The sequence below is a fragment of the Vespa velutina genome, chromosome 24 (assembly GCF_912470025.1).
Source record: "Vespa velutina chromosome 24, iVesVel2.1, whole genome shotgun sequence".
NCBI classification, from domain to species: Eukaryota; Metazoa; Arthropoda; class Insecta; order Hymenoptera; family Vespidae; genus Vespa; species Vespa velutina.
The window spans coordinates 342501-365000 of NC_062211.1; the positions used below are offsets into that span (position 1 = coordinate 342501).

The 22500-nt window shown below is 35.0% G+C and overlaps 1 protein-coding gene across 10 annotated transcripts in view; it reads right to left on the reverse strand.

Annotated features, from left to right (window-relative positions):
* The window catches only part of LOC124957032, a 271790-nt gene that overhangs the window by 64552 nt on the left and 184738 nt on the right, over nucleotides 1–22500 (reverse strand). The window lies entirely within an intron of this gene.

The following is a 22500-nucleotide window of genomic DNA, read 5'->3' on the forward strand; positions in this document are numbered from 1 at the left end:
AAATCGACGTAAACTAGAGAATACAATAGCCCTATACAATGAGCTCTATTGTATTATACCATGGATTTTCTCATCGATCTCCGTTGTGGCTTTCTGTCTCGCTTTCTTTATCTCTTGCTTTTACGTAGATCGCGGAGTATACACGCTTGACTTGAAATTGCTAACTATAGTTAGAACGATCTCTCTCTTTCTCTCTCTCTCTCTCTTCTTATATTTTAAACAATACTTAATATCTTGAAAAGAAAACATGTAAATCTTATTACTAATAGCAACTAATAGAATTGAAATATTATATTCGTTATATTAAAGTTAATCGACGTGAATAAATATAATATAAAATAATAAAGAATTCAATATGCTATTCTTTCGAAATAATTTTAAATTAAAAATTAAGAATATATTTGGACTTGATACTGAGCAGGATGCAAATGAAATCTTTGAAATTATAGGATATAAAATGTATGCCGATATATGATTTATGTTCATATTCGATAGACAGGAAAATTAAAATTGGGTATTTATCAATTTGCGATAAGCACAAAGCTGGATTATGCATTTAGTGCATCGATCATAAGTAAACATTTAATTATTTTTTTATTATAATTTTGTACTTTTTTTTAGCTCCTTGTAGAGATAAAAATTTATATGTATGGATATTTCAACAAAATGAATGGAAAAAAGAAAATACTGAAAATAATGGAGATTGATGGGAACAATTAAGTATTTTTTTCTTCTCAAAATAAACTATGTCTGTATTACAAAATAACTATACTTTTTGCAACGATCATTTGAGTACTTATTTTTCTTTTCTGAAAAAGATCCGTCTCAAGATGTCGCTAGATTTTTTTTTCGAAATATTGAAAATTACAGAAGATATTCGATTTTTAACGAAAAAAAAGTCAATTTATGTTTATTGAATAATTTGTGAATTATTCTTTTACAATGACAAAATTATTATTTTCGAGGTTTTGAAAAATATACAGTATTTTTTTTTTTTTTTTAAGTCAAAATTATTCATTCCCTATAAATGACAATTGTTCAAAGTATTCCTGGGATGTAGCATGTGGCCAAGTGCATAATTAGAAATTATTATGAGTTATGCACAACAACTAGGGTTAAAAAAAAAAATTCGATTCTTACGATAAAGATGAAATATTCTTCAATATCACCGATAGGTAAGCCAAAGATATTCTGTTGTGTGATACGAAGGAAAGCCAAGGGCTAAGGGAAAGGTTAACAGGTTTCCTAGGCGTTTGAATATGCTAGTAGTAGAATAGACAGATATCGAGAGATAGAAAAGGATAGAAAGTAAGAGAGAGAGAGAGAGAGAGAGAGAGAGAGAAAGACGGAGAGGAGGGAGAGAAGGAGGGAGAGTTGTCTCATGGTCTTACATCTTTGTTAAGAGACGGAGAGAGAGAAAGAGAGAGAGACGGAGAGAGAGAGAGAGAGAGAGAGAGAGAGAGAGAGAGAGAGAGAGAAACTTGTTCGAAATTACCCGAGAGCGAGAATTTCAAACGGCACGTAGCAATTCCGATAAAGCTTCCATTGTTTGGTCATCGCCAGCCGGTTTTCGCTCGGATTACTCGTGAACTTGATGTGGCTGCGCTCGAGGATTCTCAAAGTTTCCTCGTGATTTATATTTAACGTCAGCTTACCAGTCGTTGAAGCAACGGTCCGTTCCGAAGACGACGACTATGACGACAACGACGACGACAACGACGACGATGATGAAAACGAGAAAGAGATAGATAGAGTCAAGATAAATTCACGTAACACCAAGTAAGTGACATTTAGATTACTCTTTGCTAAAGACGACATCGAAGGAGCCACGAGTTTTATCGTACGTCGCCTTTAATCGTAATAATACTTACAAAAAAGCTTTTTAAGTTACGGAAAAAGAAAAGTCAGTGAGAATGGTTAGGTGGACTTAACGAAGAGTGAGTCACAGTTGATGATGGAGGAGAAAGGAAAGAAATTATTCCGTGTACATTTTGTTTACGAGAAATATTTATTTGACTCTCGTATAATTTTTCGAATTAAAAGAAAACCCCTCCCCCCTCCCTCCCACCTCCCTTTGAGAAAGAACCAACGAACGTGATTTTAAAAATTTCTATGACCTATAATTTAGTGACTGTGAATAAGAAATTTTTGCATTTTAAACTTTGCAATATGAATTCTCCATTTAATTTTAATTGGACGAAATATATAACAATTATGAAATACCTATATGAATTACTTCGTTTAATTGTAAAGAGAGAAAGGGAGAAAGAGATATAGATAGATAGATAGATAGAGAGAGAGAGAGAAAGAGAAAGAATACGACTGTGGGCTTATTTTTAAAGATGGAACAGATTTAAGAAAAGAACAAAAAGAATGTAGAATAATACAGAGGACGAGGGTGCAATGACGAGAGGGAGAAAATAGCGCGAAAGTCGAGGCCAGTATGCGTAATCCTTCGCGGCTGGAAGGATGGCAAGCGAGAGGCCACAGTGGCCGGTGGGGCTTTAGAATTTAGCACGTCGAAAGAAAAATCTGTTCTGGTCTTGCCGTCCGTTTTTGTCGTAGATTATCTCGCTTTGGCGCCGGTACGAGGACGAATAAAATGAATGTACACACCAATACAGAAACTCTTATAGATACATACATACATACATATATATGTGGATATTCATGTAGTAAGAGGAAAGAAAGAAGAAGAAGAAGAAAGAAAAGAGAGAGAGAGAGAGAGAGAGAGAGAGAGAGAGAGAGAAAACGAGGTAGAAGAGAATTTTCTGCTTTTGGAGGAAGAGATTGAGCGAGGAGAGTGGAGAGGGTTGTAAAAGAAAAGAAGAGAAAAGGGGACCGTATGGCGATACACACACACACACACACACACACACACATATATACGCACGCATATATAGAAAGAGAATACCTCGCACGATGGACACGGAAGGTTTTTAATTAGCCAGGTAATTCCAGAAAGCCTATTCCTGCAACGCTGGAGATTTGTTTCGCTCTGGAGCGAGGGAGAAAGAGAGAAAGGAAGAAAGGAAAGAAGAAAGAAGGAAGGAAGGAAGGAAGGAAGAAAGGAATGGTGGGGATATGGCGCGGTTTAGTGAATGCCACGGCTAAAGGCCGCTTCTCGGCCTCTTAACCGCCTCTAACGTGGAAAAGCGCGGCTACTTCGGCGCGTATACACATACCGTTGAAGTTTACTTCGCTAATTCAGCAGCGAGCCTTGTGGAAGTAGTAGTTGAAAAGGGGTAGATTTGACCGAGCCACCGTCTATTTCTCTCTCTCTCTCTCTCACTCTCTTTTTCCCTCTCTCTTTCTCTCTCTCTCTCTCTCTCTCTCTTTTTCTCTTTCTCTCTCTCTTACTCTTTCTTTTATGCCGACTTTACTCTCGCTGAAATACGTATGTATGTATATACATACACATACATAACACATAACACATACATAGAGAAAATTGTGTTTGCTCTGCCGTTCATAATTAGAGCGTATGTACTGCGCCCTCGAAAACTCGAGGACAATTCCAAAAGAAATAAAGGTGGAAAAGCTAATCGAGTAATATATACGATGGAAGAACTTGAATTCCTTTACGAATACCTCTTTGCTCGACGCCGTTCGTCATTTGTTGTTCTCTCATTTTCTACTTTTATTTCGTTTGATCGTTGATTTCTTCTTTTTTCTTTTCTTTTCTTTTTTCTTTCTTTCTTTCTTTCTTTTTTTCTTTCTTTCTTTCTTTTCCTTTTTTTTTCTTTTTTTTATATCCTTATCACGATCGAGTGAGACACATGTCGTGACGATATCGTCCGATCGAACGATGAGAGAAGATTGATATACATTTAGAGTTAAAAATATTAATAAATATTGATACGTTATATTTCTAATATCCGCTTCTAATTAAAACATGAATAATTTCGAGATTTTAATGGAAAATTGATTTTTATAAAATCACCTTTCATTACCTAACGATTAATTTTCCTTTTTTTAGAAAATTAATTTACACCTATCCGATTTATTTATAACGTAATATTTAAGAATCATATTCGGATAATCCAATCGATAAACTAATTAAATCAGAATGAACATACGATACCGGTTTGATTTATTTCGAGTAATAATATCTAATGATATTTATTTTAATGGAGATTTCAAATCAAAGCGTAGACGTATAAAGTAACCACATCTCATTGGTGGCTTTTACAGATTCAAGTCAAGCGTTTAATCATTCAAACGATTAAAATCTATCAAGAATCGCGTTCGTTCTTTTCTTAGTGTGCGCATACTTCGAAGGTGACATTGAAGGTGAGCTGATTTAGACACAAAGCTGTATATAAAGGCTCGACTCCGACGGTAATTCGATTTTCTCCCCATACAACAGTCAGTCAGTTAGTCAGTTAGGTAGGTAGGTAGGTAGGTAGGTAGGTAGGTAGATAGGTAGGTAGGTAGGTAGGTAGGTAGGTAGGTAGGTAGGTAGGCGGGTAGGAAGGCAGGCTGGTAGCTAGTTGCTCGATGCCAGAGGTCGTTAACCCTGTTTTCTCTCTTTCTCTTATTCCTTTCTATCTCCTATAGAGAGATCGAGCGCACGCATAGGAGAGGTTATATGCGGCGCACTCGAGGCTTCTGTGCGCTGCTCTGCCACGTCTTTTGTAACTGCCAGCGGGCCAATCTAAGTGACGTACGGCTTTTGCACGACCTCACGACCTCATACCGCACCGCCATAATCATTTCATACACAATAGTCTCGCGCTACTCCTAGCGGCAAGTGAGCACAACCAGCATGCAGCCGGCAACTGGCAACCGGCAACCACCACCGCACGAGCCGTTGCTAGTGCGAGATCGGCCGAATCGTGAACGGTAAACAGGGTGGTATAGTAGGATGGGTTGGGTTGGGTTGCTTGCCAAAGCAAGCCTGGCTCCTAGCAAGAGTAATGGTTGCAATTTGTACGTACGCCTCCACATTCCGGGGGTCCGGACACGGTACACGCGTGATCCTCGAATTTACACGGCCACGTTTTCAGCCCCTCAAAGTGGGCCGAGTGTTTCAGAGACACGTCCAAACACAACCCTTCCATTTCTACCATTGCTTCCGCTGCTCCCTCCCCTTTTGGTATTGCTGCTATCGCTATCACCGCTAACGTTTCATTGCACCTATCCTCCTCTAGCAAACTTCTCTCGACTCTTCTACGCTCGCGCAGATTGCATTCCCGTTTCCATTTCCTATATCTCTGTTCTGAGTTTCAATTTGTATCTCTTGTATTTCGTCTTTCCCAAAATCTAACCATCTTGCTTTCGGCATACAACGCGTTCGTCTCGATGATAATTCTTTCAAAGATATTCATTATTAAATGTAAATGGTCGAGGTACGATGTTATAAAATAGATAGATTTCTTTTTTTTCCAATTTTTTGTTTCTGTTTCTCTTTTTTTTTTTTTTTTTTCTTTTTTTTCCCCATGTCGATTCTACAGTTCCGGGAAAAAAGTCGAAACATGCCCCCTCAACTCTTTTTTTCCGAAGCATCTATTAATTCCCCAAAGTGATACGCTGAGACGGCATACCTCTCGTAAATCTCTCGAAGGAAACTTCCACTTACGGTTTGACATATTGGCTCGAATTCCGGAAAGCTTTCGAAGTCGGTCGAGTTCAAGGAGTAGGAGGTCGTTCCTCAATTTCTACCAACGAATTCAACTCACTTTCTACCCCCCCATCCCCACCCTCCTAATCTCTATCTCTCTCTCTCTCTCTCTCTCTCTCTTTAATTACCTATCTTTATATTTCTCTATCATTTCTTTTCGTCGTTTGGTCGTTTTACTTTAATAACAAAAGTCACAGCAGTCTGACTACTGTAAAACTGTATCGTTACTATCCCAGCGAAGTCTTTCGCGCGATCGTAATAGTGGTAGTAGGTGGAAATAAATTGACTGAGAATCGAATTTGCAGTAAAACAATGTAACCTCGCGGAATGAATATTCATAAGAAGAACATAACCGCTATAGCATCCCTCGCTTTTCTCCGTGGACCTTTCGTAAAATGCTCGCCTGCGGCTTAAAAAAAAAAAAAAAAAAAAAAAAAAAAAAAAAAAAAAAGAAAAAAAAAGAAAAAAAAAAGAAAAACGAAGAAAAAAGATAGAAGAAGCGGGGACGATGAGACGAAAAACAAACAAAACGAAGAAGAAAAGAAAAAAAGGAACACGGAGAATCGTTCTCCTGGATTTTGGGGTTGGGTAATACGAAGGAAGAAAAGGGAAGGGTTATGTTGAAAAAATAACGAACGTAATGCGAAAACAACGAACGACAATGCTAGGAATATGAAGTGTAGACCTATAAACCTTTCGAGGTGGACAGCGGCCTCGAGATAACGCCAGGCATAAGTTATGGAACGTGTAAATAAATAGAATTACGGAATGGAAGTGAAAAATATCCTATCCCGGCGGGTAGCATAGAGCATTATCACTGGAATTTTATGGACCTCAATGCGAATAGGTTGTTCGCTTTTTGAAAAGAAATTATGTCAGTGAACGTATTAAAATCATATCGTCAATATTGGTACATTGCATTGTTTAAATATAGATATGAGAATAGGAATCGTTAATTTCCCTTCTGTTATCTGTTACATTGTTTTTTTATTACATTATTTAAATATAGATATGAGAATAGGAATCATTGATTTCCTGTTGTTATCTTTTAATTTATAAAATCAATCATTAAAGAGGATACACTTTGTTACATATTTATTAATGAATACCTTATTACCGATATATATTCAGAAAAATATTGAGTGACTATTTCCTTTCATTATTTCTTTTCTTTCTTCCGCGTGCTCTCTCTCTCTCTCTCTCTCTCTCTCTCTCACTATTTCTCTATCTCTCTTCGTCAAGAATAAATTGTAATATTCCAGGAGGAACTTTCCGTATCCTATGCGCCACATTTAGAATTCCACTTCGTCGAGAGTGTATTAGTAACCGAGTAAAGTTGTGTTAGATTTGTGTTTCAAGGAAAGCTTCAGAATTTCGAAAGATCTCTGCGCGCGCCAGCTTCGGCGGCATATTCCATCTTCCAATTATGATATTACTATTGCTACTACAGCCAGTGCTATCTTACTATGCAATATTAATGCACTTTCGTTCGATAAAATAAAATATAAATAAAAAGCAACACGATTACGAATTACATAATACTGCGTATATTTTTCTATGCTATTGTTATAGAAATCAATTAAAGAGCTCTTATCGATACAATCGATAAATGCGCATACGTTAAAAGTTTCTTTGTTTCATTTTAATGCGTTCTTTTTCTTTCAAACGATCAACGGTGTTTTCCTTTTTTCTTATATACCTTTCGTTTCATCGTCTCTAAGCGATTTTACAGGATGTCTCTTCTTCTGTGCATGAATTCGATATAAAGAAATTCAAGGAAGCGAAAAGGCATGGATAACCTAAAGATATCAAACAAAAGAAATAGAGAGATACAGAGAGAGTGAGAGGGAGGAGGAGGAGGAGGAGGAGGAGGAGGAGGAGGAGAAATAAGAGGAAAGGAAAGAGAAGAAAAAGGAGACGACGGAACGATACAGGTTGCAGTTGAATTCGATGTTCCGTGCTAAGGTATCGGGGCAATTTTCCACGGTGTATCGCACAGACATTTTCGTTGTGGAGCTCGTGGAGGAGAACTAGGATGATTTAGTTTCAACGGGACCAACCAGCGAAGGGGATATCGTCCAGGTTGGTTTGGGTTCGAGACGAGGAGAAAGAGAGAAAGAGAAAGAGAAAGAGAGAGAGAGAGAGAGAGAGAGAGAGAGAGAGAGAGAGAGAGAGAGAAAGATAGAAATAGAGACTCCATGGATGTAATTACATGGAAAAAATTCCAGTCAGGTGGTCTCGACCGTTCTCGTTGTTGAGTTAGAGTCGCGTTGCGTCGCGTGTCCTGACTTAGAAATCGGGTTCTGAGTCAATCAGCCAATCGCGTGGGTATACTACGTTCGTCGAGCAGGACTTCGAATCGTAGCTTTTCTACCGAACGAAATGCCTACGGGGCCAATCACGGGGCTCTTACCGAAGGTCCTGCCAAATTGAGCGGTACTTTTAAATATTACACTCGATACAATTCGTCGTCTAAACTTACTAGATTTCCTTGTATATGTGTGTATCAATCCTACATGTTCGTACATGAGCTAACGTGATTTTTACTTCCATCCCAAAACTCGTCGACCGATAAAATGTTTCCAGATTTCTCTCTCTCTCTCTCTCTCTCTCTCTCTCTCTCTCTCTCTCTCTTTTTGCAATTTCCAATATATTTTTCCACGCTAGTCACTCTTCGGTGTAAACAAATTTCTTTTTCATTTATTTTTTTCTTGTTTTTTTTTTTTTTTCTTTCTTTCCCTCTCTCGATTTGACGTGACACAGAATATTGACAAAATTCTAATAAAAAATTATATACAAATAATAGAAAAATAAGATGTATTAATACTCGATTCTTTCTTCAAATTAGTATACCTCACCTTTTACAACCTATCCAAAAGCATCCTACTAATTCACGCAAAAGATGGATCGAGTCAACGTTTGAATTTTAAGTCGACCATTATTTCTTACATGAACGTATTTATATGTATGTATGTATGCATGTAGATACACATTGTATGTATATTTATATATTACGTGGGAGAACACGCACGATGATGCACGCGATGTCAGCATGTATTCGTTCTCATTCGCATATGTACATACGCAAATATATACGCACCCACCAAGAACGTACGTCGTGGCATTAAAAAAAAAAAAAAAAAAAAAAAAAAAAAAGAATGCGCGCGGAGACAAGTGTATACGTAAACGAAAAACGCTAAAAAAAATTTCTCTCATTCTTTTTTCTTTCTTTTCTTTTTCTTTATCTCTCGTAGAAATTTTTAGTATCGTTCAGCACTCCTGGCTTCAACTTTTGCGAAAGAAGAGAAAAAGAAAAAAAAAGAAAAAAGAAAAAAAAGAGAAGAAAAGAAACCAAAACGGAACAAAAAAGAAGAGCAAATTAACGCACGCGCGTGTGTATTAGAGAGAGAAAGAGAGGGAAAGAGAGAGAGAGAGAGAGAGAGAGAGAGAGAGAGAGAGATAGGAGAAATCGGCTTTCGCGTGTCTAGTGGGAAAAAAAAGCCACGGTCTAGAGAATATAATTATGCATGACGCGATCCTTTCTAGCGCGACGAAGCCACTTCGTATTTATAAATTTCTTTGAGACCGTAAATTCCGTTTGCGCTCCCGCCTCGTCTCCTATCCTCTCTACTCCCATCTCTCCCTCCTCCCCCCCCCCCCCCCACCGCCGCCCCTTACCTCGCTCCCCCTCACCCCTCCATCCTCAGTTGCACTTTGAATACGGAACAACACATGCATTTAAAAGAGCTAGTTAATCTTTATTCGACGTTACGTAAAGGGATTAAATTGAAGCGAAAGGTGGATACATGAGTAGTAACAAGTTAGGGCCTTTCGTCATTAATGAAAAATTAAAGTTTAGGTTCGATTCCTTTATTATTTTGTGGATAATCATTCGTATCGTCATAGTAATACGAATTATATACGATTAACGATTTGACATTATTAGAAAAAGTAAATATTCGATAGGATTCTTGGAGATGAATAATGATTTTTTTTTTTTTTATTAAATCGAAAAAAATCAATGGCCGTTCGTTGATATAATGAATATAATGAAATTATAATATAACACGTATGATAGGATATAATGGTATAGTAATACTAACAGTGACAATGCGATAATGAACGTTTAGAAAATGAATGTGTTATAGAAAAATTTGTGAAGGGTTAAAAGGAAAAAATTAGCGATTCGAATAGATCGATTTTAATATAAAGAAAAAAAAAAAAAAAAAAAAAAGAAAATAAAAGAAAGTAATATCTCCAATCTCTCTAGGAGGGAAAAAATCCATAAGGATCAATCCTCTGTATGAGATATCAGATTGTTGATTCTCTATCGGTCGTAGCGATGCAGCCTCCGGCTAACGCACATTTTATCCAATAAAAATTCCATCTCTCTCTCTCTTTCTCATTGGATGCCTTTTTTTCCATATACACGTATACAATATATATATATATATATATATATATATATATATATATATATATATATATATATACATTTATATACAATAAAATTCGTCTTATATATTGTATATATAATTATATACAATAAAATAATGTGTCCTTTATAAACTTACATACACAAATTATTCACTTCACTTCGGTATAATTATATTTTCTTCTTTGATAATAATTTATGAACGATTAAAAAATAATATATTTTTTCTTATGTCGGATTCTTATCTGAAAAGTTTCGGCACGAATGAACAAAAGCGATAGAATTTCTATGAAAGGTTTTAGAAGAGGGACAACGAATTCCTTTTTCTCTTTTCTTCTACGAGAAACGATCGAGAAGAGTCGATGTTAGAAGGGAGGTTGACGCACGAGATAGCTCTCGACGGGCATCGAGAAGTTGTTGCAGAGAAGGGTTTTCCACTTTCAGGTAAGTCGATAGCAGCGAAGTGCATTCGAAGAGGCCATATTTCATGCAACTGCCAACCTGCAACGCCTCCTGCATATCGTACTTCTCTCTCTCTCTCTCTCTCTCTCTCTTTCTCTCCCTCACTTTTTCTTTTCTCTTTCTTTCTTTCTTTCTCGATAAACTATTCCGCGATGTCTCGAGCCACAAGGACGATTAGAAAACTTCGATTGCCAGATTACCGTCTTCGGTTGAATTTATGAACCGCGTAAAAGAGGAACTTTCCCCTTTCGTCTTCTCTCTCTCTTTCTCTCTCTCTCTCTCTCTCTCTCTTTCTATAGCATTCGTAAAATCGCCGAGCAGGGTTTCGATCATTTCCAACAGCCTTCTCGATAAAAATTAAGAAAGAAAAAGGAATGCCGAGTGGAAAACGTACATACATACATAAATACATACGAAGAGACAATAATGTATCAGTGAGAATAAAAGATTATATGAGCCATTTATTTTGAAAGTGGCCTAACACCATTTGTCAATTTTTTCCGGTTGCCATAATTACATGTACAACTTTATGTTATTTATCAATAAAACATTTCAAATTGCTTATATTCCGAACAAATACGATAATTCTTGACACATAAGTTTTCAGAGTTAGTTCAATAATTGAACCGTGTAGTTTGAAAGTTAAATTAACTCCATTTATATTTATAAGAAATAGTAATTAATGATTAAAAAAAAAATCGAAAAAGAAACAGAATTATAGAACAATATTCGTCTTAAAAAAAGAAAAAAAAAAAAAAAAAACACATTATAGAAAGACACATTATAGCTTACAGTGATATGTGCGCTGAGCAAAATAGAAACATTAAAGTAGCTTTAATGTGGTTAAAAATTGTCCAAACTTTGGAAAATAATGTGGAAATCAAGATATCAATGAATGAAAATGAAAATTTTAAAGTCCTGAATTTATTACCACGTCGGGGTAGACAAAGGAAGTTCAAAAATATAGTATTGACATCACTATAAAAAATCATAAAAATATCAGACAAATTACAACAGGAAAATTCAAGGACATAATTGACCCCTATTACGATATATACCACCGGAACATCATGATTTATTCAAATCCCTTTTGCACACACAAAATCTAGATGAGTAGTAAATTGTTTTCTAATAAATTTATGTTTGTAATTTTGTACGTTATGTAGTTAAAAAATGTTTTGAATCGCGTAAATTATGTTTTCGAAGTGTTTTAAAGATATGTAAAATAAATTGAGTATTGTTTTTTTCAATTTAAAGCATCTTAAATTATGTTGAATGGACTTGGGCACCTTCAAATTTTATAATGAATCTGATTGTTAATTATGAAAGTGGCCTAACTCCATTCTTGATAAGAAAACGCATATCATTCACTTAATAATTGCCACTATTTTAATAGGAATTATAAATTTAACATCCTTAGATACACTTAAGTAGTATGACTCATTAGTATCCTATACGTATATTTTTAAATTCATTGAAACGCAAAACCTTAAATATCTCGATTTGAAGATAAATGGACTTAGGCCATTTTCAAAATAAATGGCTCATATACGAGTGAAAAAAACAATACATTTATTTGATACTATAAATTATCATTGTTATGATATATTCCTATTCTAAGAAACCCCATTACAATATCTATATATATCTTCAAATTATAATATTGCGATTAATGAGAAAAATAAAATCGAGCTTTTTTTTGGGAGGAACGAAATAAAAAAAGAAAAAAAAAATGAAGAAGAAGAAGAAGAAGAAGAAGAAGAAGAAGAAGAATGAAAGAAAGAAAGGAAAAAACAGAACAAAATAATGGAAAAAAGAAAACATTATCGTAACTACTGTGTTTTTCTTACAAACCTAATGTCTTTCTCGAAACGTTTTTTTACAAGAAACTTGACGAATGAAAGAAGATCAGGATTAATCCTTGGAGAACGTACGACGATCAAAAGCGGTACCAAAGAGGTAAAAATAAAGAGGACACAAGACAAAGGTAGAAACGAATATAGAAAAGAAAGAAGAAAAGAGAATTGAAGAAGTAAAGAGGGAAAAGGTGAAGTCGGACGACGAAAGGTAACAGATTCCCGTAAACGTGATTACGGGCGTGCGTTTCCTCGCTAATTACACCGAAATACCCCCGAGGGTTGTCCTTTCCTCAGTTAATTAGTTAAATTCCCACTTTCCCGCCGGTGATAAGCCAGAGAATTTCATTCTTAACGACCTCTGTCCTAGCCTTATGTTCCGCTCCTTCAAGGGACAATGACGAACAGTGTCTCTCGTTCGTACTTATGCAAGAAGAAGAAGAGTAGCTGATGAAGGACGAAGAAGGAGGAGGATTGAAGGGACAGGGGAGAAGAACTCATGTACCATAGGGATGCATTATGGATATATATCCACTCTATCTCTCTCTCTCTCTCTCTCTCTCTCTCCCTCCCTCTCCTTTTCCTCCTCTCTGCGCCACCTCTCTCTTTCTCTCATTCGCACTTTTGTTCAAACTTTCAAACCTCTAGTGCAGGTTTCATTTCGGATCGTCTTACGAGACCTTTTTTTAAGATATTAAGGATGTCCTTTGAAATATATTTCTCTTAAAAAAAAAAACAAAAAAGAAAAAAAAAAAAAGAGAGAAAAAAAAAAGAAAATGAAAATGTCTTCTCTTTCTCTATCCATCTCCCTCTCTCTCTCTCTCTCTCGCGCTATTTTTTGTTCTTTTTTCGTCGATATAAAAAGGGTTTAAAATCTGTTCTCTCTCTCTCTCTCTCTCTCTATCTCTATCTCTCATTTCTTCGAGGGGATAATTATGGAGCTTAAACATAGACTGATTGAATATTTCAAAATGTTCCCTTTCCCTCTCTTAGTTTCTGTGTAAGTTGGGCTAAGACAATAGTAATAAATAATCAAACGCTATGGCGCCGCTTGCTTTGCCGTAGAACGAAGAAGAAGAAGAAGAAGTAGTAGAGCAGTAGTAGTATATAGTTGCAGCAGTTGGCTCTCCAACCTCCCGACGTTTAAATATTTATCTAAGCGCGCTGTAAATGCGATTCTAACCATTGACCTATCCCTCCCGTCTTCGTTCGCTCGCCCTTTTCTCTATTTCGGTCTCCTCGCGTTTTTTTTTATAGTCGCCGGTCAGCCACGATCGGAGTGCTCGACACGAAAAATCCATAAAAGAGCTGATACATTTTTTAAACGGAAAAAACGCTCTCTATCCCTCTCGTTCTTCTTTTTTCTTGTTTTTTTTTGTTTTTTCTTCTTTTTTTTTTGTTTCTTTTTGTATTTTTTCCTTTTTTTTTTTTTTGTTTTCCATGTGATTCTTTCGATTCCTGAGCTAAGTGAACGGTAAACGAAGCTTTACGATCGTAGGAAGCGTCACGCGTCCCATGAAATCGTACCAGGGCTCATTTCTGAACCTCCCTAGGCGTCTATTAGAGGAGGAGGAAGATTTTTTGTTGTTTCTTTACTTATTTATTTTTATTACCTTTTATCAATACTTATCAAAATATTTCGAGCAGACATTCTCGTATCCAGTAATCCCATGTGAGTTACTATTCCTTTTTACTTCGTTTTTTTTTCTAATTCATGAAAGAAAATGTTTTCTTGTAAAATAATGATATACGTACATAACATATATATATATATATCATGAAGATCGATGTACACGTGCAAGCAACTTCAATTTTGAAAGCGACAATATAATCGCTGCTAAAATGCTATCGAGATGTTGTATATACGAATATAGTATTCGAGCTCGAATGTTATCTATCGTTAATACGCGCATAAACTACGGCACATCGAATACGGCGATCGTTTATTGAAAGTGCTGGTTTGCGAATTCATTGGGAGGTCTCTCTCTCTCTCTCTCTCTCTTTCTCTCTTTTCCTCTTCCTCTCTCTTTTCTTCTCTCTCTTTCCCCTGTCTGTCTCATTCTCGCTCAACGATCCATCAACCCACGGATCGATACCGAAATTACAAATTGTCCTTTCTATTCGATGACGCTTTAATCCAGCAAGCGTGTAATTACGCGGACTACGTGAGAGAGAGAGAGTGAGAGAGAGAGAGAGAGAGAGAGGGAGAGAGAGAGAGAGAGCTAAAAAATAAAATAGTCGACGTAAAATCGCATTATCTTGCAATTTTTATTCGAAGGGAATCCTCCATTCGATGACGATTTTGAAATTCATAACGTTGTGCCTCGGCGACAGGTTCATTTGACGATATCATCATGAAGATTGGAAGAGGAAGGGAGAGTGAGTGTGTGTGTGTGTGTGTAAGAGAGAGAGAGAGAGAGAGAGAGAGAGTCCGTAGAAAATGTATACGACGAATATAGATTATTTGTATTTTATCATTTTATTCCTTTTAACGGAAATACCGTAATTTTCTCGATTTCATAACGAAATTCAACATTTTCCCTTTAACGAGTATTCAATAAATTTGCGCGTAGAAAACGATCGACCAAGGGTCATCCCTTTTCATATTACCCCGTTCTCATCATTGTTGGATTTATTCGAAAAATGAGAAACGAAAAGGAAAAGCCACGATTAATCGTAATTGTGCCTATGGGATGTAGAACAGACATTCAAGATCAATATTAAGCTCGATTTAAAACAATTTGGGCGTTATACGATTCGTGATTATTTTTATTTTCTTTTTTTTTTTCTTTTTTTTCTATAATGACAGAATTCAAAATGCGTTTACAAATCTACTGATTATTATTATTATTATTATTATTATCGAGAATATACGGTAATTTTTATTATCTCCCAAAGTGTATACAGTAATTTTTTTGAAATCAAAATTTTTCATTCTCTATAAATATGACATCTGTTTAAAGATATTCCTTTGGTATAGCGGAACGTCCTAATGTACAAATTGAAATTATTTTCAGGTTATTACAGAATCAGATTTAAAAGTTATAACGTTTTGTCATTGGGTTAAATCAAATAGATAAGAATTTAAGGATAAAACGTGTGATATTTGAATCTTTCGTCTAATTGATATAACGAATCTCGCTAACGTATGACCGGTCGACCGAATAGGTACAACAAACCTAGCTACTGCCTTCGGGAAACGTAAACGCGTGGCTTTTCCGTTTTACGCATGATTGCCGTAGGTCATTCTGTTTTCCACGAACAACCAAAACAAAAGCTGCTAGGTACTATTCTACCAAATATTATTGCACAACATGGACCGTGTGTATTGAAGAGAAAGAGAGAGAGAGAGAGAGAGGACAGAGATCGGCACTTTGCATGGCGCTACACCATCGGCGATGCTTGTCCGAATCATCGAGCGTGTATTGCCTACAAGAGTGCTCGGACTGATTATTGACTTGCCAGCAACAAACCGTTCGAAATAGCCAGATTAGCTGAACAACTTTTTACTAGTCGACCTCTTTTATTCCCTTCCTCTCTCTCTCTCTTTCTCTTTTTCTCTCTTTCTCTTTCTTTCTCTCTCTCTCTCTTTCTCTCTCTCTCTCTCTCTCTCTCTCTCTCTCTCTCTCTCTCTCTCTCTCTCTCTCTCCTAATTCTATCCTTTGGCTATCGACCATTGTAACTCTGTGATACTTTTCTCTCGCTCGTTGAATCCAGTATTGCGAGTGACAGGCTCCATGTTCGATTTCTTTTTGATTTATTTATCAGTTACACGAAATTAAACATTTGTCTGGTTAAATTCTTCGTCTAAGATGAAAAGGATGTAATAAATCCATTAAAAAAAAAAAAAAAAAAAAAAAAAAAAAGAAGTCCAAGTAGTCGCGAGACTGTTTAATTATTGTTCTTCTTTTTTTTTTTTTTTAACAGATCGACATATTATTCATAGTATATTTAAAACTCTCTCTCTCTCTCTCTCTCTCTCCTCGTATTTTCATAGTGTCATTGCACGTTTTGGGATTAAATCGAAGTTTACACTTACGTACATATATATGTCGTTTGCGAGTCGCGTAAATCGTCGTCGATTTAAATGATAATACGAAGAGATATGACGAATATACGCGACAAAACGAGCGCCCCTCTGTTACTAGGAAATTTGCAAATATATATATACAGAGTGTCCAAAATGTATGATACCAAACTTATATTACGTATTATTGAGCTCTAATGGATAAAAAAAAGTTCGTATAAGCTTATGTCATAAAATGCTTTATATATATATATATACTTATTATTGATAAGATATATATATATATATATATATATATATATATATATATACTTTTAAAGATATGTACGATTTCTTTCCATTCGTCGAATTAATGATTGACCAATAGTTTAATCTCTCTTCGATCACCTGATCGTCTCTTAGATCACCTGATTTAACTTCTTTGGACTTTTATTTATGGGATCACGTTTAAAAGAGTTGATTTATAAAAATACCATAGAAATTAATGATGAACTTCAGGGAATGCATTCTAAATGCATTTACTATTATTTCCAATAGAATTAGAATATTAGTATTATATATTTGAGTTCGAGGAATGGAAGTTTGCATTCTTGCAGGATGGAGAAATTTTCAAATATTTCTTATAAATGTCACAATAAATTACAAATATCTTTAAAAAGCATATATCCTTTTAATAATAGAATTTTGAAAGTGTATAAAAAAATTAAAGGTACAATTAATTTTTTTTCCTTCCGACGAGTTTTCACATTTCTATTAACGTTGTGATCTGTAAAAGAGAAGGAGAAGAAAGGAAAAAAGGAAAATGGAAAGAAATAAAGAAAAAAGAAAAGAATAAACGGAAAAAAGAAGAAAGAAAGAAAGAAAAAAAAAAAAAGAAAAAGATCGAAGGAAGAACGTTAGATAAAATGCATTTTTATTATTTTAACAGAAAGATAATGAGAACAAGAAGAAATATGAGCAAAACTATTTCTCCATTCCAAAGTATCTCCTCAAAGGCTCTTTCGGAATCTCCGTTCTCGTTCAGCGAAGTAAAAAGAAAAAAGAAAGAAAAAAAAGAGAAAGAAAGGAAAAAAAAAACAAAGAAAAAAAGAAGAGAAAAAAAGGGGCGTGCTAGCTCGTAACCCGAAACTTAAATCATTTCGCGTGCCGCCTTTAAAACTACCACCCCTGGATGGTGTAGCAATTATTCCGTTCCGTTTCATTTCGAGCACGCGTCTCACCTTTCCTTCGTCCCTTCTCCATCCCCTTCTCGCTCCAAACGCGCCGGCGTAGCTTACAACACGTTCAAAGGTATAAAATCCTTTTCGACGAACGTTTTAGCCGGAAATTTTGGAGACGGGGAGGGGGAGGGAGGAAACGACACTACGGGGAATGGGCCAAGGTATACTATAGCAGGTGATAGAGATTGGGGGGATAGAGATAGATATATTATTTACGACAGAACTATAAGAGCCAGGGAGATACTAATTGCTTATAGATATGTACGTGTAAAATGACGAAAAATTTTTTCAGTCTTGAAGGACTAATAAATAACACAAAGTTCATTGGTTTCGTCGGCTAATAAATGAACCATTGATTTTGAAGATATGACAAATCCATTTTATTTTATTGCTAGATATTTAATGGTTTGCATTTGAATGGATTTTAAAAGTATTGATAAGCAGTAATAGATTTATTTTATATTTTTTGTCATCTTATTTCATGAAAATTAAATATGTTATAATGATTATCCGTGTTGTCAAGAAAAAAAAAAGAAAAAAAAAAAATATAAAAAAAATAAAAAAAAAAGAATCATGGGCCAATGGACTTTCTCGACTTTCGAAAGTAATTATTTTTTGAAAACGTTGATTTTCTTTGAATGGAATATAATTATAATAAGAAAAAAAATTGATTACTTTATTTATTCACTTATTTATTTTACTTCAAAATTTCATACTTCTTTCAAAAAGCTATAATAAAAGAGAAGAAAAGAAAAAAAATTGGTAAAAATCTAAAAATTAAATATGCTATAATGGTTATCCATGTTAGGCAAAAAAAAAAAAAAAAAAAAAAGAAAAAAAAAGAGAATAATCATGGTTTTGATATGCGTCAATGGATTTGACTCATTTTCAAAATCAACTCACAATAAATATCATTGGTCGAAATAAATTATTATTAACAAATTTATACCGATATTAAAAGATATTTATTACGAATTGATTATTAAAAAAAAAAAAAAAAAAACATAAATTTTATGTTAACCCTATATGGGCTCGTGTAACTTTCAGGTCACATTTTAATTTATCGAGATTTTATCAAATAATTATAGTTTTTTTTTCATGAGACGGCGCATAAATCTTAATTTATTTATTTTTTTTTGGATTTAAAACAAAAATTCGGCCCATAGAGGATTAATTCGTGATAATAATTAGCTTGAATTATTTCTTTTTCATAAAATGAATTTGTCCCAGTTTCAAAATCAATGGTTCAAATGTCATACGGAAAGAAACATTAAACACCACGGAAGAAGTTAACACGTATATGTATGTACATATACTATTTCCCATCTTCGAAAGGAAGGACGACTTCAACGCTGCTGTTGAATACCTAGAGGGAAAATTTATTATGCCTTCGTCCTCCTTTATCGAGCGAACAGATAGATGGATAGATGGATGGATAGATGGATGGATGGATGGATGGATGGATGGATGGATGGATGGATGGATGGATGGATGGATGGATGCTCGGTCTTTCAGGTAATAGAAAGAAAAAGACTATATAAATAGGGACAGTAAAACGAAAGAACAAAGATAAAAGTAAAGAAAGAAAAGGAGAAAAGAAAAAGAACAAGAAAAGGAAAAAAGAAAAATGGAGCTTTGGAAAAGAGCAAGGACATGTATTCGCGTGTCTTGGGTGATGTGAATGCGAGAAAGATAGAGATAGAGAGAGAGAGATAGAGAGAGAGAGAGAGAGAGAGAGAGAGAGAGAGAGAGAGAAAGAGAGATGAAGAGAAGGAGAGAGGGAGAGGTGGAAGGGGTGAGGAAAGGAGAGGGGGAGGGGGAGGGAAGGCGTACATTCGCCTACCTAACCTCTCCATGCCGGGCAGAAACTAATTTAAGTTGGAGAATCACTTTGGCTATTTCGATTTATTCAGATACTCGACGTATTTCCCGCGAGAGGCCACCCGTCCACCATTTTCCTCTTTCTCTCTCTCTCTCTCTCTCTCTCTCTCTCTTCTCATCCTCTACCTTCTTGCTATCCACCTTTGGTACATGCCTCTCGACATGTTCTTCGTAGCGGCAGCAACACGCGAAAATTCAAACATGCGGTATACATTCGAATTGACTCCGGATGGTACTCCTCCTTACGATGGAAACTTCTTACTCGTTCAATAAAATTACGTTTGGCCTCCTTTTTCTTTTCCTCCTTTGGCCTTGTTTCTATTTATTTTTTCTCATCATCTTTCTATTCATCTTCTTCTTCTTCTTCTTCTTCTTCTTCTTCTTCTTCTTCTTCTTCTTCTTCCTCCTCCTCCTCTATTTTTCAATCTTTTTTATCAATTATTTTTAGCTTCGAACTTGTACCATTTTTGTCACATCGTTACGATGGAAATAAATATATTGCGATTAACGCTTAACGAAAGATTTGATATTAAATTTTTTAATTAAATAAAGAAATTATTGGATACGCGAGATGGAGAGTATGAAGAAGAAAAAATGAAAAAAGAAAAAAAAGAAAAGGAAAAATATGGGATATATATAGAATGTAAGTGGAAATATAATAGAAAGTAGAATTTATTGGAAACAATAATATAGAATTAATGCTTATCGCTCGCAACTATAGATTCATTGACTGATTCTGATTGATTGATCGTTTTCTCTTTATATCTATCGTCATCTCACGAAACTTTTTGCGAGGACGATAATGATATTAGAAAGAGGATAATTCACTTAAATATTTAAACAATCCCATTTGTGTTCATTTTCTTCTAATTATTATGTCGCGCTTAAGAATTTACTTTCAATGTTTTTTTTTTTATTTGCTCGATCGGATATATTGTTGAGGTTACGTGCTTGATCAAAAAAAAAAAAAAAATTTGTCTAAGCTCGAACAAAAGTGGCAATATTTTCTTTAGTTATAATCTTTTTTTAACGAGTATCCAACGAATTCCCAAAGGCAGATATTTTTAATAATAATATATATGACCCTTAAGAGAAAGTATTGTGAACAATTTAGAGGTATACGTGTGTGTCAATACATACATACATACATACATACATACATACATACATACATACATACACAAACACAACCTACAGAAAAGTAATTAACGAATTAACGAATTAACGAAAGTTATTTGAAATGAAGGAATAGTATCGTGAATAATGATAACCGTAAAGGATTAGTTAATCGAATGATCGAATAGAGTTCTGGACAATTTATACAAAGCTCAAAGAACGTTATCCAATTACCGGTACGACCTGGGGACTATGCACGACGCTCCTCGACGTCGTCTAATTAGAAAATATTAATTAATCGTTTCGACGATGAGTTTAATCGTCTAAATAAGCTGCTTTAGGTGGAATCTGCCGACGGCGACCGAATAGAATATGGATTTGTACAGGCGAGCTTCTATTTCTGGCCAAAGCTCGTCATCGTCGTCTTCGTCGTTGTCGTCGTCGTCGTCGTCGTCGTTGTCGTCATCATCGTCAATGTTTATCCCATTTCATCCCGTTAAGCTCATTCAATGCTAGGGGTTAATTAAATAAATTAACTTATTAATTCGTCTTTAATATCTCAGGAGAAATGTAATTGAAAGATTTGTGATTCATTCGTTTATGTATGTATGTATGTCAACCAAATGAATTTTAACTTTGATATTTAGATCTTTCAAATTGAAATTATAAATATTTTTTAATTAGCCAAGTTCGACGACGATTATTAAAAAAACTACATTTCGATTAATTTCACATTAAATCGATAGGTTACGATAGCTCTAATAAATTAAAAATTATAATTTTAAATTGAAAGTGTACGATTAATCATAATTTCTCGCATCAATTTGTTTCTCTTAATCTTTTTCCTTTCTTCTTTTTTTTCTTTTTTTTTTTTTCTTTCAATTGTTAAAAACTCTTTTACGTTACACTCTTGGATCAAGAATTAGAATTTCAAGAGTTTACCGACTTTCAATGCTCATTTAGAGAGGAAGCAATCGTCGAGCGTTCGGACGAGGATATCTTGCGACGAGGAGGAGAGGGAAAAAAGAAAGAGAGACAGAGAGAGAGAGAGAGAGAGAGAGAGAGTGAGAGAGAAAGAGAACTGGGTTTGCTAGGAGAAAAGTACCCAGAAAGGAGTCGTCCGAGTCAACGCAAAACGATGTCACCTTTCTCGTCGTTTTATCTATTTTCATCTCTGCGTTTCTGTTTTCTCGAAAAAAGGATGAAAGAGAAAGAGAGAAAGAGGGAGAGAGAGAGAGAGAGAGAGAGAGAGAGAGAAAGTCCACCGACACTTCTCCAGTCACGCTCAGCTTAGCTCGACTTGATTTTTCTAAAGACCGTAACGACTTTCCATCGCTTCCGTAAACTCGCTCATAGTTTTATCTTATTATAAGGGAAAAATTTCGAAAAAAAAAATAAACAAAAAAAAAAAAAAAAAGAAAAGAAAGAGAACGTGGCATAATCCACCGACAAAATAAAGACATTATGATCTTTTAAAGATAAAACGAAAAGAGTGCCTTCATTCGCGTCAACCTGTTTTGTTAATTAAACAGACGAATGGAAAAAAAAAAAAAAAAAAAAAAAAAAAAAAAAAAAAAGAAAAGAAGAAAAAAAAAGAGAGAGAGAGAGAGAGAAGAAAAAAGGACAAGATGAGTGGTAATAAATGAATCCCCCTTTTTTCGCATTGGACTTTTAATTTTAAATTTTAATTAACCTGTGTAAATATTAGCTAATAAAAAAGCTCCTGCCAACATCTTTTTTTATTTTTCTGTCTCCCCCATAGTTCCTGTTTTACTCATTTATTTCGCATTTTTCGACAAGCTTTTCGTTTCTTATTAATTCGTATTCTCCTTTCATTTTATTACTCTTTTTGTTTCCTTCATTTATGTTGTTTTTGACAT